This window comes from Microcaecilia unicolor, chromosome 4 (assembly GCF_901765095.1).
Source record: "Microcaecilia unicolor chromosome 4, aMicUni1.1, whole genome shotgun sequence".
NCBI lineage: Eukaryota > Metazoa > Chordata > Amphibia > Gymnophiona > Siphonopidae > Microcaecilia > Microcaecilia unicolor.
Genome location: NC_044034.1, coordinates 74,860,458 through 74,874,682, shown reverse-complemented (window position 1 = coordinate 74,874,682; position 14,225 = coordinate 74,860,458). Strand labels below are relative to the sequence as shown.

Genomic DNA, 14,225 nt, shown 5'->3' with positions numbered 1-14,225 from the left:
CAACGTGCCCGTTTTCAGCAGAGGAACTCCTTTTGCTCGGACAGGTGAACCACAGCAGCCGGTGCTAGGCCTGGAGTTCAAGGGCGACCCTCTCAATGATGGTGTGCCAGTCCACTTCTCCTTTATAGCTGTAGGAGGACGCCTTTCCCTCTTTCTAGAGGAGTGGACCAAGATTACCTCGGATCAGTGGGTCCTGGACCTGATCAGAGAAGGTTACCGATTGGAATTCAATGCCCCAGTGAGAGACGTGTTTTTGGAGTCCCGATGCAGTACTGCCGTCAAATGGGCGGCGGTAGAGGAGATCCTACAAGTCTTGGTGCACCTTGGGGTGGTGATCCCTGTGCCTCCCGCTGAACACGGCTGCGGTTGTTACTCCATTTACCTTGTGGTGCCGCAAAAAGTTGGGTCTTTTCGGCCCATTCTCGACTTGAAGGAAGTCAACAAGTCTCAGAGTGTGGCATTTTCACATGGAAACCCTGCGCTCTGTCATTGCGGCGGTACAGCCAGTAGAGTTCCTCACGTTTCTGGACCTAAAAGAAGCTTACTTGCACATACCTATTTGGCCCCCGCACCAACGGTTCCTCCGATTTGCGGTGTTGGGATGACATTTCCAGTTTTGGGCCTTACTTTTTAGCCTCGCCACAGCTCCCCGAACCTTTTCAAAGGTAATGGTGGTAGTAGCTATCTTTCTCAGGCGAGAGGGTATCTGGGTTCACCCGTACCTAGACAACTGGCTCATCAGAGCGGACTCGGCAAAAGAGAGTCGTCATGTCGCAGCCAGAGTGGTCTCAGTACTGCAATCTCTGGGCTGGGTCGTCAGTATACCCAAAAGTCACCAGACCCCCTCTCAATCTCTAGAATATTTGGGGGTCCGGTTCGACACGGCCTCGGGGTTTGTTTATCTACCCGAGCAAAGGCGGTGCAAGCTTCAGAATCAGGTCCGTCTGCTCCTGAGGATGCCTCGCCCGCGAGCTTGGGACATTGTCCAGCTGTTGGGGGGTCGATGACGGCCACCTTAGAAGTGGTGCCATGGGCGAGAGCGCATATGAGACCTCTGCAGATTGCCCTGCTTCAACGATGGTCTCCGATGTCCCAGCATTATCAACGCAGACTCATGTGGCTCCCTGCGGCCCAACTCCGTATGGAGTGGTGACTCTCAGCATGCTGCGGCGAGGAATGCCGCTAGCACCTCCCGATTGGTGCCTGGTGGTAATGGATGCCAGCCTGAAGGGCTGGGGAGCACATTGCCAGGGAAGCAATGCCCAGGGTCTTTGGACTTCCGAGGAAACGGGGTGGTCCATCAATCGCTTAGAACTGAGAGCGATATTTCAGGCACTTCTGGCCTTTCACAAAACCCTGGAGGGACTGGCTGTCCGAGTTCTGTCTGACAACACGACAGTAGTGGCCTACATAAATCGACAAGGCGGCACTCGGTGTCAAACACTGGCCGCAGAGGTCGCTCAGATATGCCACTGGGCCGAGCTACATCTGCAGCTTCTGTCAGCAGCTCACATAGCAGGTCGGAGCAACGTGCAAGCCGACTTTCTAAGCAGGTATCAAATCGACCCAGTGGAGTGGGAACTGGCAGACGAAGTGTTCCTTCAGATCTGTGCCAAATGGGGACCGCCCGTAGCGGATCTTATGGCCTCAAGCACAAATGCCAAAGTCCCGTCCTTTTTCAGCAGATGGAAGAGATCCTCGCTCGGCGGGGTTGGATGTCTTGGCTCAACCCTGGCCTCCGGGCCTCCTGTATGTGTTCCCTCCTTGGCCCTTAATAGGGCGGCGACTCCTGCGAATTCAGCTGCATCAAGGAGTAGTGATCCTCATTGCCCGGATTGGCCCAAGCAGCCGTGGTATGCGGACCTTCGTTGGATGCTGGTGGAGGCTCCCCTTCCTTTGCCTCTGGTACTGAACCTGTTGACGCAGGTTCCGGTGACCATGGAGGATCCATGCCTCTTTGGTCTTACGGCATGGCTATTGAGAGGGCGCAATTGAGAGACAAGGGCTATTCTAGCAAGGTCATCTCCACTCTCTTGCAGGCCCGCAAGAGTTCCACTTCCATTGCCTATGCTCAGATCTGGTGTCAGTTTGAGGCTTGGTGTGTTTCTAAAGCAATCACACCCATGCGGGCTTCTGTCTCGCCAATACTTGACTTTTTTTGCATGATGGTGTACAAAAAGGCTTGGCCTATAATTCCCTGCGTGTTCAAGTGGCAGCCTTGGCATGTTTTCGGGGGGAAGGTTGCTGGCCTCTCCCTGGCTGCGCATCCGGACATTGCACGGTTTCTTAAGAGGGGTGCTTCGGCTCTGGCCTCCCGTGCGGGCCCCTTGTCCGGCTTGGAACCTGGGGCTAGTATTAAAGGCTCTTCAGTGTTCGCCCTTTGAGCCGCTGAGGCGAGCTTCGGAGAAGGGTGCGACTCTAAAGACAGTCTTTTTTTGGTGGCCATTACATCGGCAAGACGGGTGTCTGAGCTCCAGGCGCTGTCCTGTCGAGACACATGTCTGCAATTCTCAGAGTCCGGAGTAACAGTACGTACTGTGCCTTCCTTCCTGCCTAAGGTGGTTTCATTGTTTTACCTAAACCAGCCTATTTATCTGCCCTCCTTTACTAGGGAGGAGTTTCCGGAATCTTTTGGGCAGTTGCACCTTCTGGATGTGCGCAGGGCTCTGTTGCAGTATCTGCAGATGGCTAATGCTTTCAGGACCTCTGATCACCTTTTTGTATTGTCAGGTCCTCGCAAGGGGTCTCCAGTGTCTAAAGCCACTATAGCCCGTTGGCTTAAGGAAACCATTTTTTCTGCATATCTGCTATCTGGCCGGCCTCCGCCTGATGCCTTTAAGACACATTCCAGAAGAGCGATTTCTTCCTCTTGGGCTGAGATGGGAGCACTCTCTCCTCAAGAGATATGTAGTGCAGCTACTTGGGCTTCTAAGCTCTCTTTTGCCCATCATTACAGGCTGGATGTGGCTGCCGGGAGGGATGCGCTTTTTGGAGCACAAGTGCTTGCGCGTGGTGTGGCTTGTTCCCGTCCTATTTAGGGATTGCTTTGATACATCCCATTCATAATGGATTCATCTGCTGCTGATGACAAGGAAGGGAAAATTAGGTTCTTATCTTGGTAATTTTCTTTCCTTTAGTCACAGCAGATGAATCCATGATCCCTCCCTGATTGACTCTGTTTTGTGTTCAGTTTTTCCTGCAGACATGTTCCCTCATTGGGAGAAGTTGGAAAACAGTCTTCAGGATTTCTGTTCTACTACAGGAGGTTGAGTTCGTCCCTCATTTCTGTTGTTGCTCCTGTACTGGGGCGTTCGTTCGCTGTGAGGAAAGTTTGTTATGCTACTTTGTGGTTTAACACTGCTTTGGAAGCTTCAAAATACTTAGAGGCAGATGGAGCTAGCCATCCTAGAGGCACTATGGTTTTCAGTGTTCTCTATCTCCCTCTGCTGGTAGGTGGACACAACCCATTCGTAATGGATTCATCTGCTTTGACAAAAGGAAAGAAAATTACCAAGGTAAGAACCTAATTTCCCCATTTTACAGCAAGCAGAAAAGATGTATTCCCTTGCCTCCTGTCCTACAAAATCACCTCTCTGGTGGGGGCTATTTTATTTCTCCTGTAGCAATGGCTATCATTGCTGGCCAGATTTCCAGGATTCGTTTCTTTTCATGGTGTAATTTGGATCAGGATTAATTCCATGACCTTCCTGACCTTTTGGAGCTCTGGTTTTAACTCTTAATAAAATAAATAACAGTAAAGAAATGCTTTCAGAAAGTAGTGATATATATGAACATAGTAACAAACTTATAATTACATTAAAACAAACACTACCCTCCCCTAAAATATAAGTTCAAGGATACGAATTACAATGAGCAGCATACACAAAGGTGAAAATGTACTTGTTGGTAGAGTTGTATCATTTAATTACTTTCTTATAAATAACTAGTAAAAAAGACCTGTTTCTGACACAAATGAAACGGGCGCTAGCAAGGTTTTCCTCGGAGTGTGTATGTTTCAGAGAGAGAGTGTGTGTGAGAGATGGAGTGTGTGTGTCAGAGAGAGAATGAGAGAGAGACAGAGATAGCGTTTGTGTGAGAGACAGTGTCTGTGTGACAGAGAGAGAGAGAGTGTGATAGGGGAGTGTGTCAGAGAGAGTGTATGTGAGAAACAGTGAGTGAGTAAAAGCAATGAAACGGGCGCTAGCAAGCTTTTCCTCGGAGTGTGTGTGTGATAGAGAGTGAATGTGTGATTGTGTGTGACAGAGAGTGAGACTGGGGGCGAGAGTGTGCCACCCCCTCCCAGTTTTAGGGTCGTCAACCCCCTTCCCTCCCTCGCATTGCCATGGTTATTGGACCCCTTTTCTTCCCTCCCTCCGTCCCTCCCAGTTGTATGGTTTTCCCACCCCCCTCCCTGCCTCCCTCCCAGTTCCAGGGTCCTGAACCCCCTTCCCTTCCAGTTCCATGGTCCTCCCTCCCTCCCTCCCCGTTACAGGGTTTTTTGTCCCAGTTCCTGTGTTTTCCCTCCCCCCTCACTCCCAGTTACAGGGTTTTGCGTCCCAGTTCCAGTGTTTTCCCACCCCCTCCCAGTTCCAGGGTCGTCACCCATCCTTCCTCCCTCCCAATTCGAGTTTTTTTTTTTTTTTTGTTACATTTGTATCCCGCGCTTTCCCACTCGTGGCAGGCTCAATGCAGCTTACATGGGGCAATGGAGGGTTAAGTGACTTGCCCAGAGTCTCAAGTGTTGCCCAGTTGCAGTGTTTTCCCTCTGTCCGTCCCAGTTTGTGCCTGTTCCTGCAGCACCATCGCCAGGGGGGGGGGTGGAACCCCTGAAACAGCTTCAGAGTGAGACCTTCCATCAGCATTAAAATAGGTGCCTTTTATATAGAGAGAAGATTTTAGTTTCTGAGACACACCTTGAATAATGTCTCTGTGTGGTCTGGAAATGCTACTTTGTTTCTGGCAGCGTTTAGTGAAAATCCATTCCCTGACAGCGATAGATGGCTTATTAGTAGCAGTGCTGTGAAAAGGGATATTTTTGGGTGCTTCCTGCTTTGTGTGTGATCTCTTATTGAATACCTGTTTCCTAACACAGTCAGTTTGTACGGTGGGGGAAGGGGAGTGTTTTTTGCATTGCATAAGACCCTTTAATGTAAACCAGAAAGCAGGTGTTTCCCGTATGGCTTCTGTACTCCGAATGCCCTTCCCTTCTTTTAGAAATAGCCTGTTTTCTGTAGAAGTGAAAGTACCTAGCGAGCACATAGAAGACTTTCTGTTGTTATATGCCAGAGAGAGGAACGGGACTTCTGCTTCTGAGGAGAGACGATTAAATCCTACAGTCCTCCTAATGCCAGGAAGCAAAGCAGAAACACCGGCGGCAGGCAAGGGAATTCACTGCAAAGCAAATGATGAACATCGACAGCGCAGCCGCCCTCATGTACCTCAGTTTGCCCTTCATCCCCTGCAGGCCACGCCTCCTCCTGCCCCGGACTTGGTGGTGATTGTCATTGCTCCGCCCTAGACGTCATCACGTTTGACGCATGGGCGGAGCAGACACTCATGGAGGAAAATTGGTCTCAGCCACCTCACTTTTGGAACTTTGGGAAAGTGAGGCTTCATTAGAACGTTGGAGGTGCGTTTTATATAGAGAGATGAGGAAGTTTTGGCAAAAATGTCTTTATTTTTATGAGATTAATAGTGCTTCAGAGTACTGAGAAGAAGCTGAAGACTACCTTGGACTCTCTTATATACCCAAGCCTTTTCATTTTTGTTGCATTTTAGATGCTTACTGTTCTTGCTAGGCCCTCGGTGCCTCCTTACATAGCGTCACATAGATCAATCTCATTGACTTGTGGGTTATGTCCCTCTACCAGCAGATGGAGATAGAGAACATCAGAGATAGCTATATGTGGTCATGTGCAGCCAGATTCTCTTCAGTATTCTCTCTGTCTAGCAGGTGGAGAGTCATAACTGCATCTCTGGATTGATTCGGCTCATAGCCCATTCCTCGGGTCCCAGTTGAGGTTACAGATAGTGGGATTTTTTTTCTTGGGGTATACCTAGTGGTGCCAGGTCTCTTGTGCCCTGCTTGCTCTGGCATTTATGCTGTCCTGCCTCCTGAAACAAAAAGGAAAAAAAAAATAGAGCAGCAGCATCAGGCCACTAAGGTGAGCACTGCAGAGGCAGCTTAAAAACTGAAAGGAAGGGAACCAGACAGAGGAGCTGTGAATTTTGCTCATGGGGTTTCGCAGCATTTCCCTCGGCATTCCAGATGTCCGCTCCATTAGCAGCCGCAAAGCACTGCTCTCGATGTGGGAGCCGGCGAGTATGTGTGTGTGGCACAGCATACCTGAAGCAAGACTTGCAGGAGCAGGCAGCCTGGTTTTGAACAACATGGAGGAGAGAGTTCCCGTTTTCGCGGGAACCTAAGGCCCGTCTGTGGGCGCAATTTTCTCATCACCGCCACGCTCAGCTTTGCACGTGGCAGAGGGAAACCCTCAGTCTGAGCAGGCCTTACTGTGGGTATGTTCCGATTGATCTGATAATCCAGCACAGACTCCTGGAGATGAGTGCCCCATTTTCGCCGGAGTTTGTGTTGCTCATGCACAAAGCATTCTTATTGAAGTAATCTGGGGGTTCACAGGGCCTAGCTGCTTCTCCTTCTTCTGGATCTTGTCACTCGCCCCAGCCACTATTAGCGAAGCAGCCCTGGATTGAGGCCTTTGATTTCAATGCTGCCTCAACAGAGTTGATGTGGATGATGCCCACCTTTCTGGGGACTCTCCCCAGGGGACCACTGACCCCCTCAAGGAGGGGGCACTGCTGTCTGAGGAGGGGACTAACCCCACGGCACCCTGCCTATTCAGAAGAGAGGAGCTTCTTGCTGTCATTAGGGCGCAAGAGGTGTTGAATATTTTGTCTCTGGTGGCCACAGCTGGTCCGATACCCACTCCCATCTATTACGACTGTGACCAAAACCCCTGCAAAATCATTCCACATCCATGAGGACATGAAGTTCCTCATCTCGGCGCAATGGGATAAGCCAGGCGCAATGCCGAGAGCTACCATTCGGGACAAGCTGGGTCCTTTCAGTGGCCTTATTGTCGGCAGAAGTCACAGCCCTTTCGTAGCGAGTATTGCTCGGCAATTTCTGCCTCTGGAGCGCAGTCCAACGTGAGAGGCTCACAATAATGGGGTCCTGGCCCATTTCCTACCGACTGTTTGGGGATGGCTGTCCCATTTTCTAGGGGAGTGGGCCAAGGTAACTTCTGACGAATGGGTCTTGTTGCAGGCTGAAGAATTGCCCAACAGCAACTTGCATCAGCCCTTAACATGAACAGCTCCTTGCAGAAGAACTCTTCGTGTTTGTGAAGGCCCCTGCAGTTGAGTCCATACCACCAAGGGAACAGGGCTGCAGTTCTGTTCCAGGCTGTTCCTTGTGCCATTGAAGGCATGAAGGATTTGTTCCATCCTAGTGCTAAGGGCATTTTTCAACTTTCTTTTCTCAGAAAAGTTCAAGATGATTTCCCTGCACGCCCTACTCCCCATGGTTCCGTCAATTGGTTCTTGCTTCCATTGAGCCTGGTAGCTAGGGATTCCCCACATGTGAGAATGTTAGCCTGTTTGTCCTTGGAGAAAGCGAAGATACTTACCTGTTTCAGGTATTCTCCAAGGACAGCAGGCTGTATATTCTCACATACCCTCCCACCTCCCCTTGGAATTGTCTTTTTCTCCTATGCTATGCTATATTATTGTACTGTTGGTCCTGCGCTTGCACGGCGGGTGGGAAGGCACTCACGCATGCGTGGTGCACTGTGATTTGTGCTCCAATGAGCTCTGTAAAAGCTTGATACAAGGTCTGGATCAGGCAGCGTGGACCATGTTACCCACATGTGAGAACATATGGCCTGCTACAGGTTAAGTGTCTTCATTTTATAGTTCTACTTAAAGCAAACTCCCAGAATTTTGTTTTCTTTCCAATCTGAGGCCATATCAAACAGGCAGATGTTAATTAAGATTGACACTGCATACCAATAGCCACTGAACATTTAAAGAAAATAATAATAAACATGGAAATTGAAGCTAGAGTGGATTTGATATTTAGGTGTTATTCTTCATAATTTTCCATCAGTTATACAAAGCAACTTTTGAAATTCTGTAGAGAAATCTCTTTGAAGATATATCGCATTTATATCTTGGCTCAGATGTCCTTAAATGTCATTGTTCATGAGTTATCTTATCTTGCAGTGCCGCAGGGCTGAAAGAAAAATTCCTGTCTCTCCTCCTGTGTTATAGAATGTCCTCCCTTTTTAAAGTGAAAAATGTAGAATATAATATGTGGAAAATCTTAGAGAGACTGTGCAGGATGAATAATAGCTCAGGTACTAGCACATGCCACTCCCACACTTCCTTGCCATCTGCTTGTTAACTTGTTCCTGAACACCCTAGGGAAATTAGGTGTTCAAAGATTACATTAACAACACTGGGGGGTGGGTGGGGGGGGGGGGGCATTGGCCAACTGTGGCCTTTTGCTGCACCCTACACTAAACAGTACATGCTTGCCTTCTTTGCCTGCAGGATCCAGATTTTTAGGTCTGGGTATTGAAGAAATCTCCCTGTTGCTGGGAGCATCTGTTGTGCACCAGTGGCAAGTGAAAGTGGCTTGCTGTGTGTTGAGCCCAAAACCTAATACTTTTTTTGTAGAAGGATCTTACAAATTGTACTGTTTCAAAATTGTGCATCAAAGTGACTTGTAGGCCTTTTTCCTTTTTGTTTTGTTTGGGGTTTTTCTAGAGGCCAACCGAGATTCAGATTTGGCTGAAACTGAAATTTGGGCTGGCCCCTGCCCCTCCTGTGCATTTTCGTTTTCTGACAGCACCCTTGTGATTTTAACGTGTGTGAGATTGAGGAGAGTTGAGAACCAGAAAATTAAATACTTATCTCCATAACTCCTGTCATTGGCCCCAACTGGAAGGCCTATGGGTTTATGTTTTGTTTTTTTGAAAACTTATTGCAACGGTGAAATACTGTTCCTTCAGTATTTATTTGAAACGACAAAAAACAATTTCAAACAACAAACTATAATGTATTAGTAACAGATTTCTCCCCTCACTTCAGTACTGGGATAATCCTATATAATAATTCTCACCTGGAACATTCTGAAGCTCACTCTGTGGGAGGGAAACACTGAAGGCTAGGCTGTCAGCAACACTCACTCTCACTCACTGTCACTCAGGACCCGCTCTCAGCCACGCCCCTTCCGGACATAATTCGCAACCCCAACGTTCAAAATGAAGCCTCAAAACCCCCTCAAAACCGGAACTGTGAGGCGCCAGAGTTATCCTGTTTGCCCATGCCTGGAAACCGGAAGTCAGAACTGTGACATCTCCCCCTGCCCCAAAACCTTGCAGTTTTGCCTATAGTTTTAATCGAACAAGAGGCAGAGAACAGCAGCACAAGATTTTCTAGAGGACCCCCCCCCCCCCCCCCCCCCCGTTTTGTTTGCCTACTACAAAGAGAAGGTTTCAGCTCTTCATTCGCCAGCACACAGCACGGGAAAAGAGTCTCAGCAATCCGCTCACACACACACACAAAAAAAACAACAGCTGAGCAGACTGGCGTCCTCTCGAACACAGAGCACTAAAAACTTCCTCCTCTTTGCAACACATTGACAATTTTGCCTGCAGTTGTAATTGAACAAGAGGCAGAGAAGAGGAGCACAAGAATTTCTACAGAAAAAAAAACGGTTTTGTTTGCCAACTACAAAGGGAACGTTTTAGCTCTTCATTTGCCAACACACAGCAGAGGAAAAGAGTCTCAGCAATCCGCTCACAGACACAAGAAAACTTTGACACCGTCAACACTTGGACAAGCAAAACGGCAAAGGGACCTTTTCTTTCACATTCATACATTTGCTTTTCCTGTATGTGCCACATTGCAGCTGCAGGACATCGGCATACATTCACATCTGGGGCTGGGTTTTACTTTTTTTAGGAGACGGGGGCAAAACGACCCTGAAAATGGGAGGGAGGGAGAGATGGGGGGGGCAATGACCCTGGGAGGGAGGGGGGCTGACCCTGGAACATGGAGGGGGGGCGTGCACACGGACCCTGCAACTGGGAGGGAGGGATAGAGGGAAGACCCTGGAACTGGTAGGGAGGGGGGCGGGCCACTCTCATTCTCACACTAACACTCTCGCATCCAGTCTCACTCTCTCTGTCACACACACACACTCAGAGGAAAACCTTGCTAGCGCCCGTTTCATTTCTGTCAGAAATGGGCCTTTTTCACTAGTATGCCTATAATTCATGTTCAATAAAATCTTTTAAGTTTTAGTTGATATTCCAGTAGCATTCAGTACACAGTAGTCCATAGAATACCATGATATAATGATATTCTACCATTATATAATGATAATGTATTGTAAACCCTTTGAATAAAGGTTGTTCTTTATACTGATTCTTGAGGCCCACATGCTTTTCTTTTCCGACACAGATCTTGCTGGACCATTGCGTCCCTCTCCTTTGTTTGGTAAGTTATTGTAAACTATCACTTGAGTACTCAAGTGGAGGTCATCTTTAAAGTGTCACAAGTGACTAATGGGTATTTGGGGTTATACTACTCATTGTTGTGATCTTCTTCCAATTGGGGGGTAAAGCTGAATTCTCTGTAGGGTTAGAAGGGACAGTTTTTGCAAGATATTTGACTGGTGATACACAATGAGCACGCCATCTCTGAGAAAACTGGACTCTCCTGTCTTTCTAGAATTGCAGCGATCCATTGTATGTGAGCGTTGGGACAATTTTGCTTTTATGCAGCTGTCGCATTACTTGTCTAAGTTGGATCAGCATAGTCTTTGTGCGAGTATAAGTGCTAAGATGAATTTTTCTACAGGGAGGTAGGTGCCCTAGGAAATGTGTTCACATCATGGCTTCACAAAGTCTTGTGTGAATTATTGCTTGTTAAACAATATTCTGCTCTCTTAAAATGCTGGAGCACACAGACTAGGGGATTCAACTGGAGGGGACCCAAATGCACACTTATTTTAGATATTCCTGGGACTGTGCACCGAGCATATTTCTCTCAAAAGCAGGCTTTTTGAGTGGGATGTGTTGCTTCTCCCTTGTGCCCTGAGTACTTAACAGCTGAAAACATTTTTATCCATGACATTTATACCCCTTATTAGCCCAGAATAGATTCAAGTTTAATGTGGCTTACAAACAAACAATGAAGTGAATAAAATATAATAATGTACAGAATATAACACAAATTACAATAAGTTCAAGAAGCAAATTAATACATGTGCAGTAAGTAACCAGGGATTCTTGTTCACTGGGTGCAGGATTCTCCCTCTCTCCTGTTGGTACTGGAGAAATAAATTATGGGCGTCTAGATCTGCTTGTCGTACACCTAAATGCCAAAAAGCTGGGGAAAAGTTATATTCAAAGCTTATCTCCACGAGCAAGGAGCCTTGTGCTGAATGGTTTTCAGGGTCACGGAGGAAGCGATGTACATGTTCTACACTGATTCATGGTTGGTAGTAATCCAGGATCAGAGTGGGATTGTCTTTCCTTCCTTTTTTTTTAGGAATCTAGGATCCCCAAAGTAAGGCATGGGGGGGGGGGGGGATTTTTTATTTTAGATGGCAGGGGTCATAAGACTTCAGATCCATTTGTCATCCCTCAGTAAGACAATAGATACTATCATACTACTTGGTGGAGGTGGAGGAGGAGAAGGGATAGGTTCCAGTTGGAGTTTTTTAGTTCGCTAAAAAGTAATATAAACTGTATGAAAAGTTGTTGTTTTGTCTTTCCAATAATAAAGATGTAAATAAAAGAGAGGGGGATAGATTCAAGATTTCTTTTATAATCTCCACCTATCTGTTAGAGCATTGTACCAATTGATAAACCTGTGCTGTCTTAATGTAAATACAATATTGATGTATGTTTTGCTTTGAGTAAAAAGATTTAACATACAAGTCAGAAACAATTATCACACAAGCCCCCCCCCCCCCACAAAAAAAAAAAAAAATTATCACGCGTGATCATCTCTGTTTCTGAACAGCTATAATTAATGAAGGCCAAATTTTACCCCAGCATAGTACATTTGAACATATTTATTCTGTGTGGTAGTTATAGAAGCAGTGAGCATCAAAAATCTTGTGTAATGTTGGTCCCATTGTCGAGTATGACTGTCACAATCACAACCCTAGTTACTCTTGCCACACAGACATAGGAGCAAATGTTGGAGGTGTCAGAGCCTGTGGGGGTCAGGGAATGAGTTGCAGCTGGTCTGTGAACATTTTCTTAATGGTAGTTGATTAGAGATATACAAACCATAATGACAAGGCACCATAAAACAAACTTGTGCTGATTGCATACTTGGGCAGTGCTGTTGATTATACATCCCATAATGTAGCTTTTTCTTGCTACTATTTATCACTTCTATAGCACTACTAGAAATATAGAGAGTTATATACAAGTAAAAATGCTCCTTGTTCTATGGAGTTTATAATCTAGTCAAGACCACAAATGAGACGGCTTCGCTTATTATTTAGGAGCTAAAGATCTGACTATGGTCCTTTTATCTTGGTTCCACAACAAACCCAAATATTCTAGGACAAAATTATCATGAAGTATTTCAAGGCCCTGAAGATAAGTAGTTCATGAAAGCTAAATAAAATACACCTTGCAACAGATGCAGAGCTTTGTATGACATTGTATTTTGACAGCTTTTTTTTAAAACTATGGTGTTACATAGCCTTTATGAAGGCAGTTAAAAGCATAAGAACATAAGAGTAACTATACTGAGTCAGACCAATGGTCCAACTAGCCCAGTATCCTGTTTTCCAAACAGTGGCCAAGCCAGGTCACAAATACTTGGCAGAAACCCAAGTAGCAGCAACATTCCATCTTAACTTACTGCAGTATGGTCACCCAGTCACTTTGCACCTGAAGTTTTAGAGGGCTTTTTTTGTGTGGGAGCCATGCTTAATATGTGCAGTCCATGTTTTTTAAGTGGATGATGGCATTAACCTGTAGAGTTCTTTTGTGAAGATCAGTGTTCCCTCTAAGGAGCGACCTACTGCTTTCAAATGAGTGAATGCTGAAAATAGCTCAACAGCCAAAAAAGAGTGTGCGTGGGTAGTCCCCCTAAGATTTGCAAGGAGCAAGCCATGGTATGTATATTGGTAGCATCAGGTCTGTAATTCTCTACTTTGTTAGATCTGATCCTAGTGCCTTTGGAATAGGAGTCAAGACAATATGAGTCAAGGCATCAGAATAATTTCCACTTCTCAGTGCTAAATTGACAAATCCAGTCAGCCAAACTAGATGGAATGTAGTCAAACAAATAAGAGGGACAGATATCCAAATAACAAGATTTCTTTGACAGGCCTTGTCTGTACTAGCCCCTACAGGCCACAGCCTATCCTCAACTCCCTGCAAAAACTGTTCACCTCTGAGTTGGTGTGCCTCAAACCTGGCACGCTCAGATACTGTTACTCAGAAGGGGCGGGGCCAATGTCACACTACCTAGCTCATGGGCTGTGGAGGCAGAGGGTGTGATGTAAATCAGGTAAGAGGCAGCACAGTCCAGCAGGGCCCCTCTCAAACCTGGCACGCTCAGATACTACTTTCTGGGCTGTGAGTGATGACATTCTGTGAAGGGGCAGGGCCAACACTGTACAGCCTAGCTCATGGTCTGGTGAGTTCAAATACTGCTTCCTGGGCTTGAGGTGCGTTGGGGCGTCAGTGGAGGGGAAAACAGGAAGGAACAAGACAGTGAGCTAACATTAACCTGAAGTGAACGACACTCCCGGGTTGTATGGGCGATCGCTCGCCTTGAGGGAACAATCTTTGGGCAATTCTTTGTGGGCAATCCTTTGTGGCAACTAAGAGGAAAGTTAAACATTTGCAAAAATTTGAATTGTAGTGCTTGAAAAAGATAACATTTAAGGGCTTTCATTAGATAAAACAGATATAATTTTGTCACAATGATTTATTGAAATTTTCAGTGCCTTCCTTGTTGAATAATCAAGTTTGGTATTTCCAACATGTAACAGTAACTGTCTTTTGGAATAATTTGTATTGAAGTTAAAGGGAGATTTGTTACATCACATTACTGTGGAAATTGTGAACAAAGACTTGGTTGCTGGAGCTAAAGTAGGTGTGGTACTCGGGCAGGTAACATTCTCCATCTTAGCTGTTCTGTTGCTTGTCCAGAAGTTC

The 14,225-nt window shown here is 46.4% G+C and overlaps 1 protein-coding gene across 1 annotated transcript in view; it reads left to right on the top strand.

Annotated features, from left to right (window-relative positions):
• The window catches only part of SLC7A1 (solute carrier family 7 member 1), a 126,624-nt gene that overhangs the window by 28,920 nt on the left and 83,479 nt on the right, over positions 1–14,225 (top strand). The gene's annotated exons all lie outside the window — the stretch shown is intronic.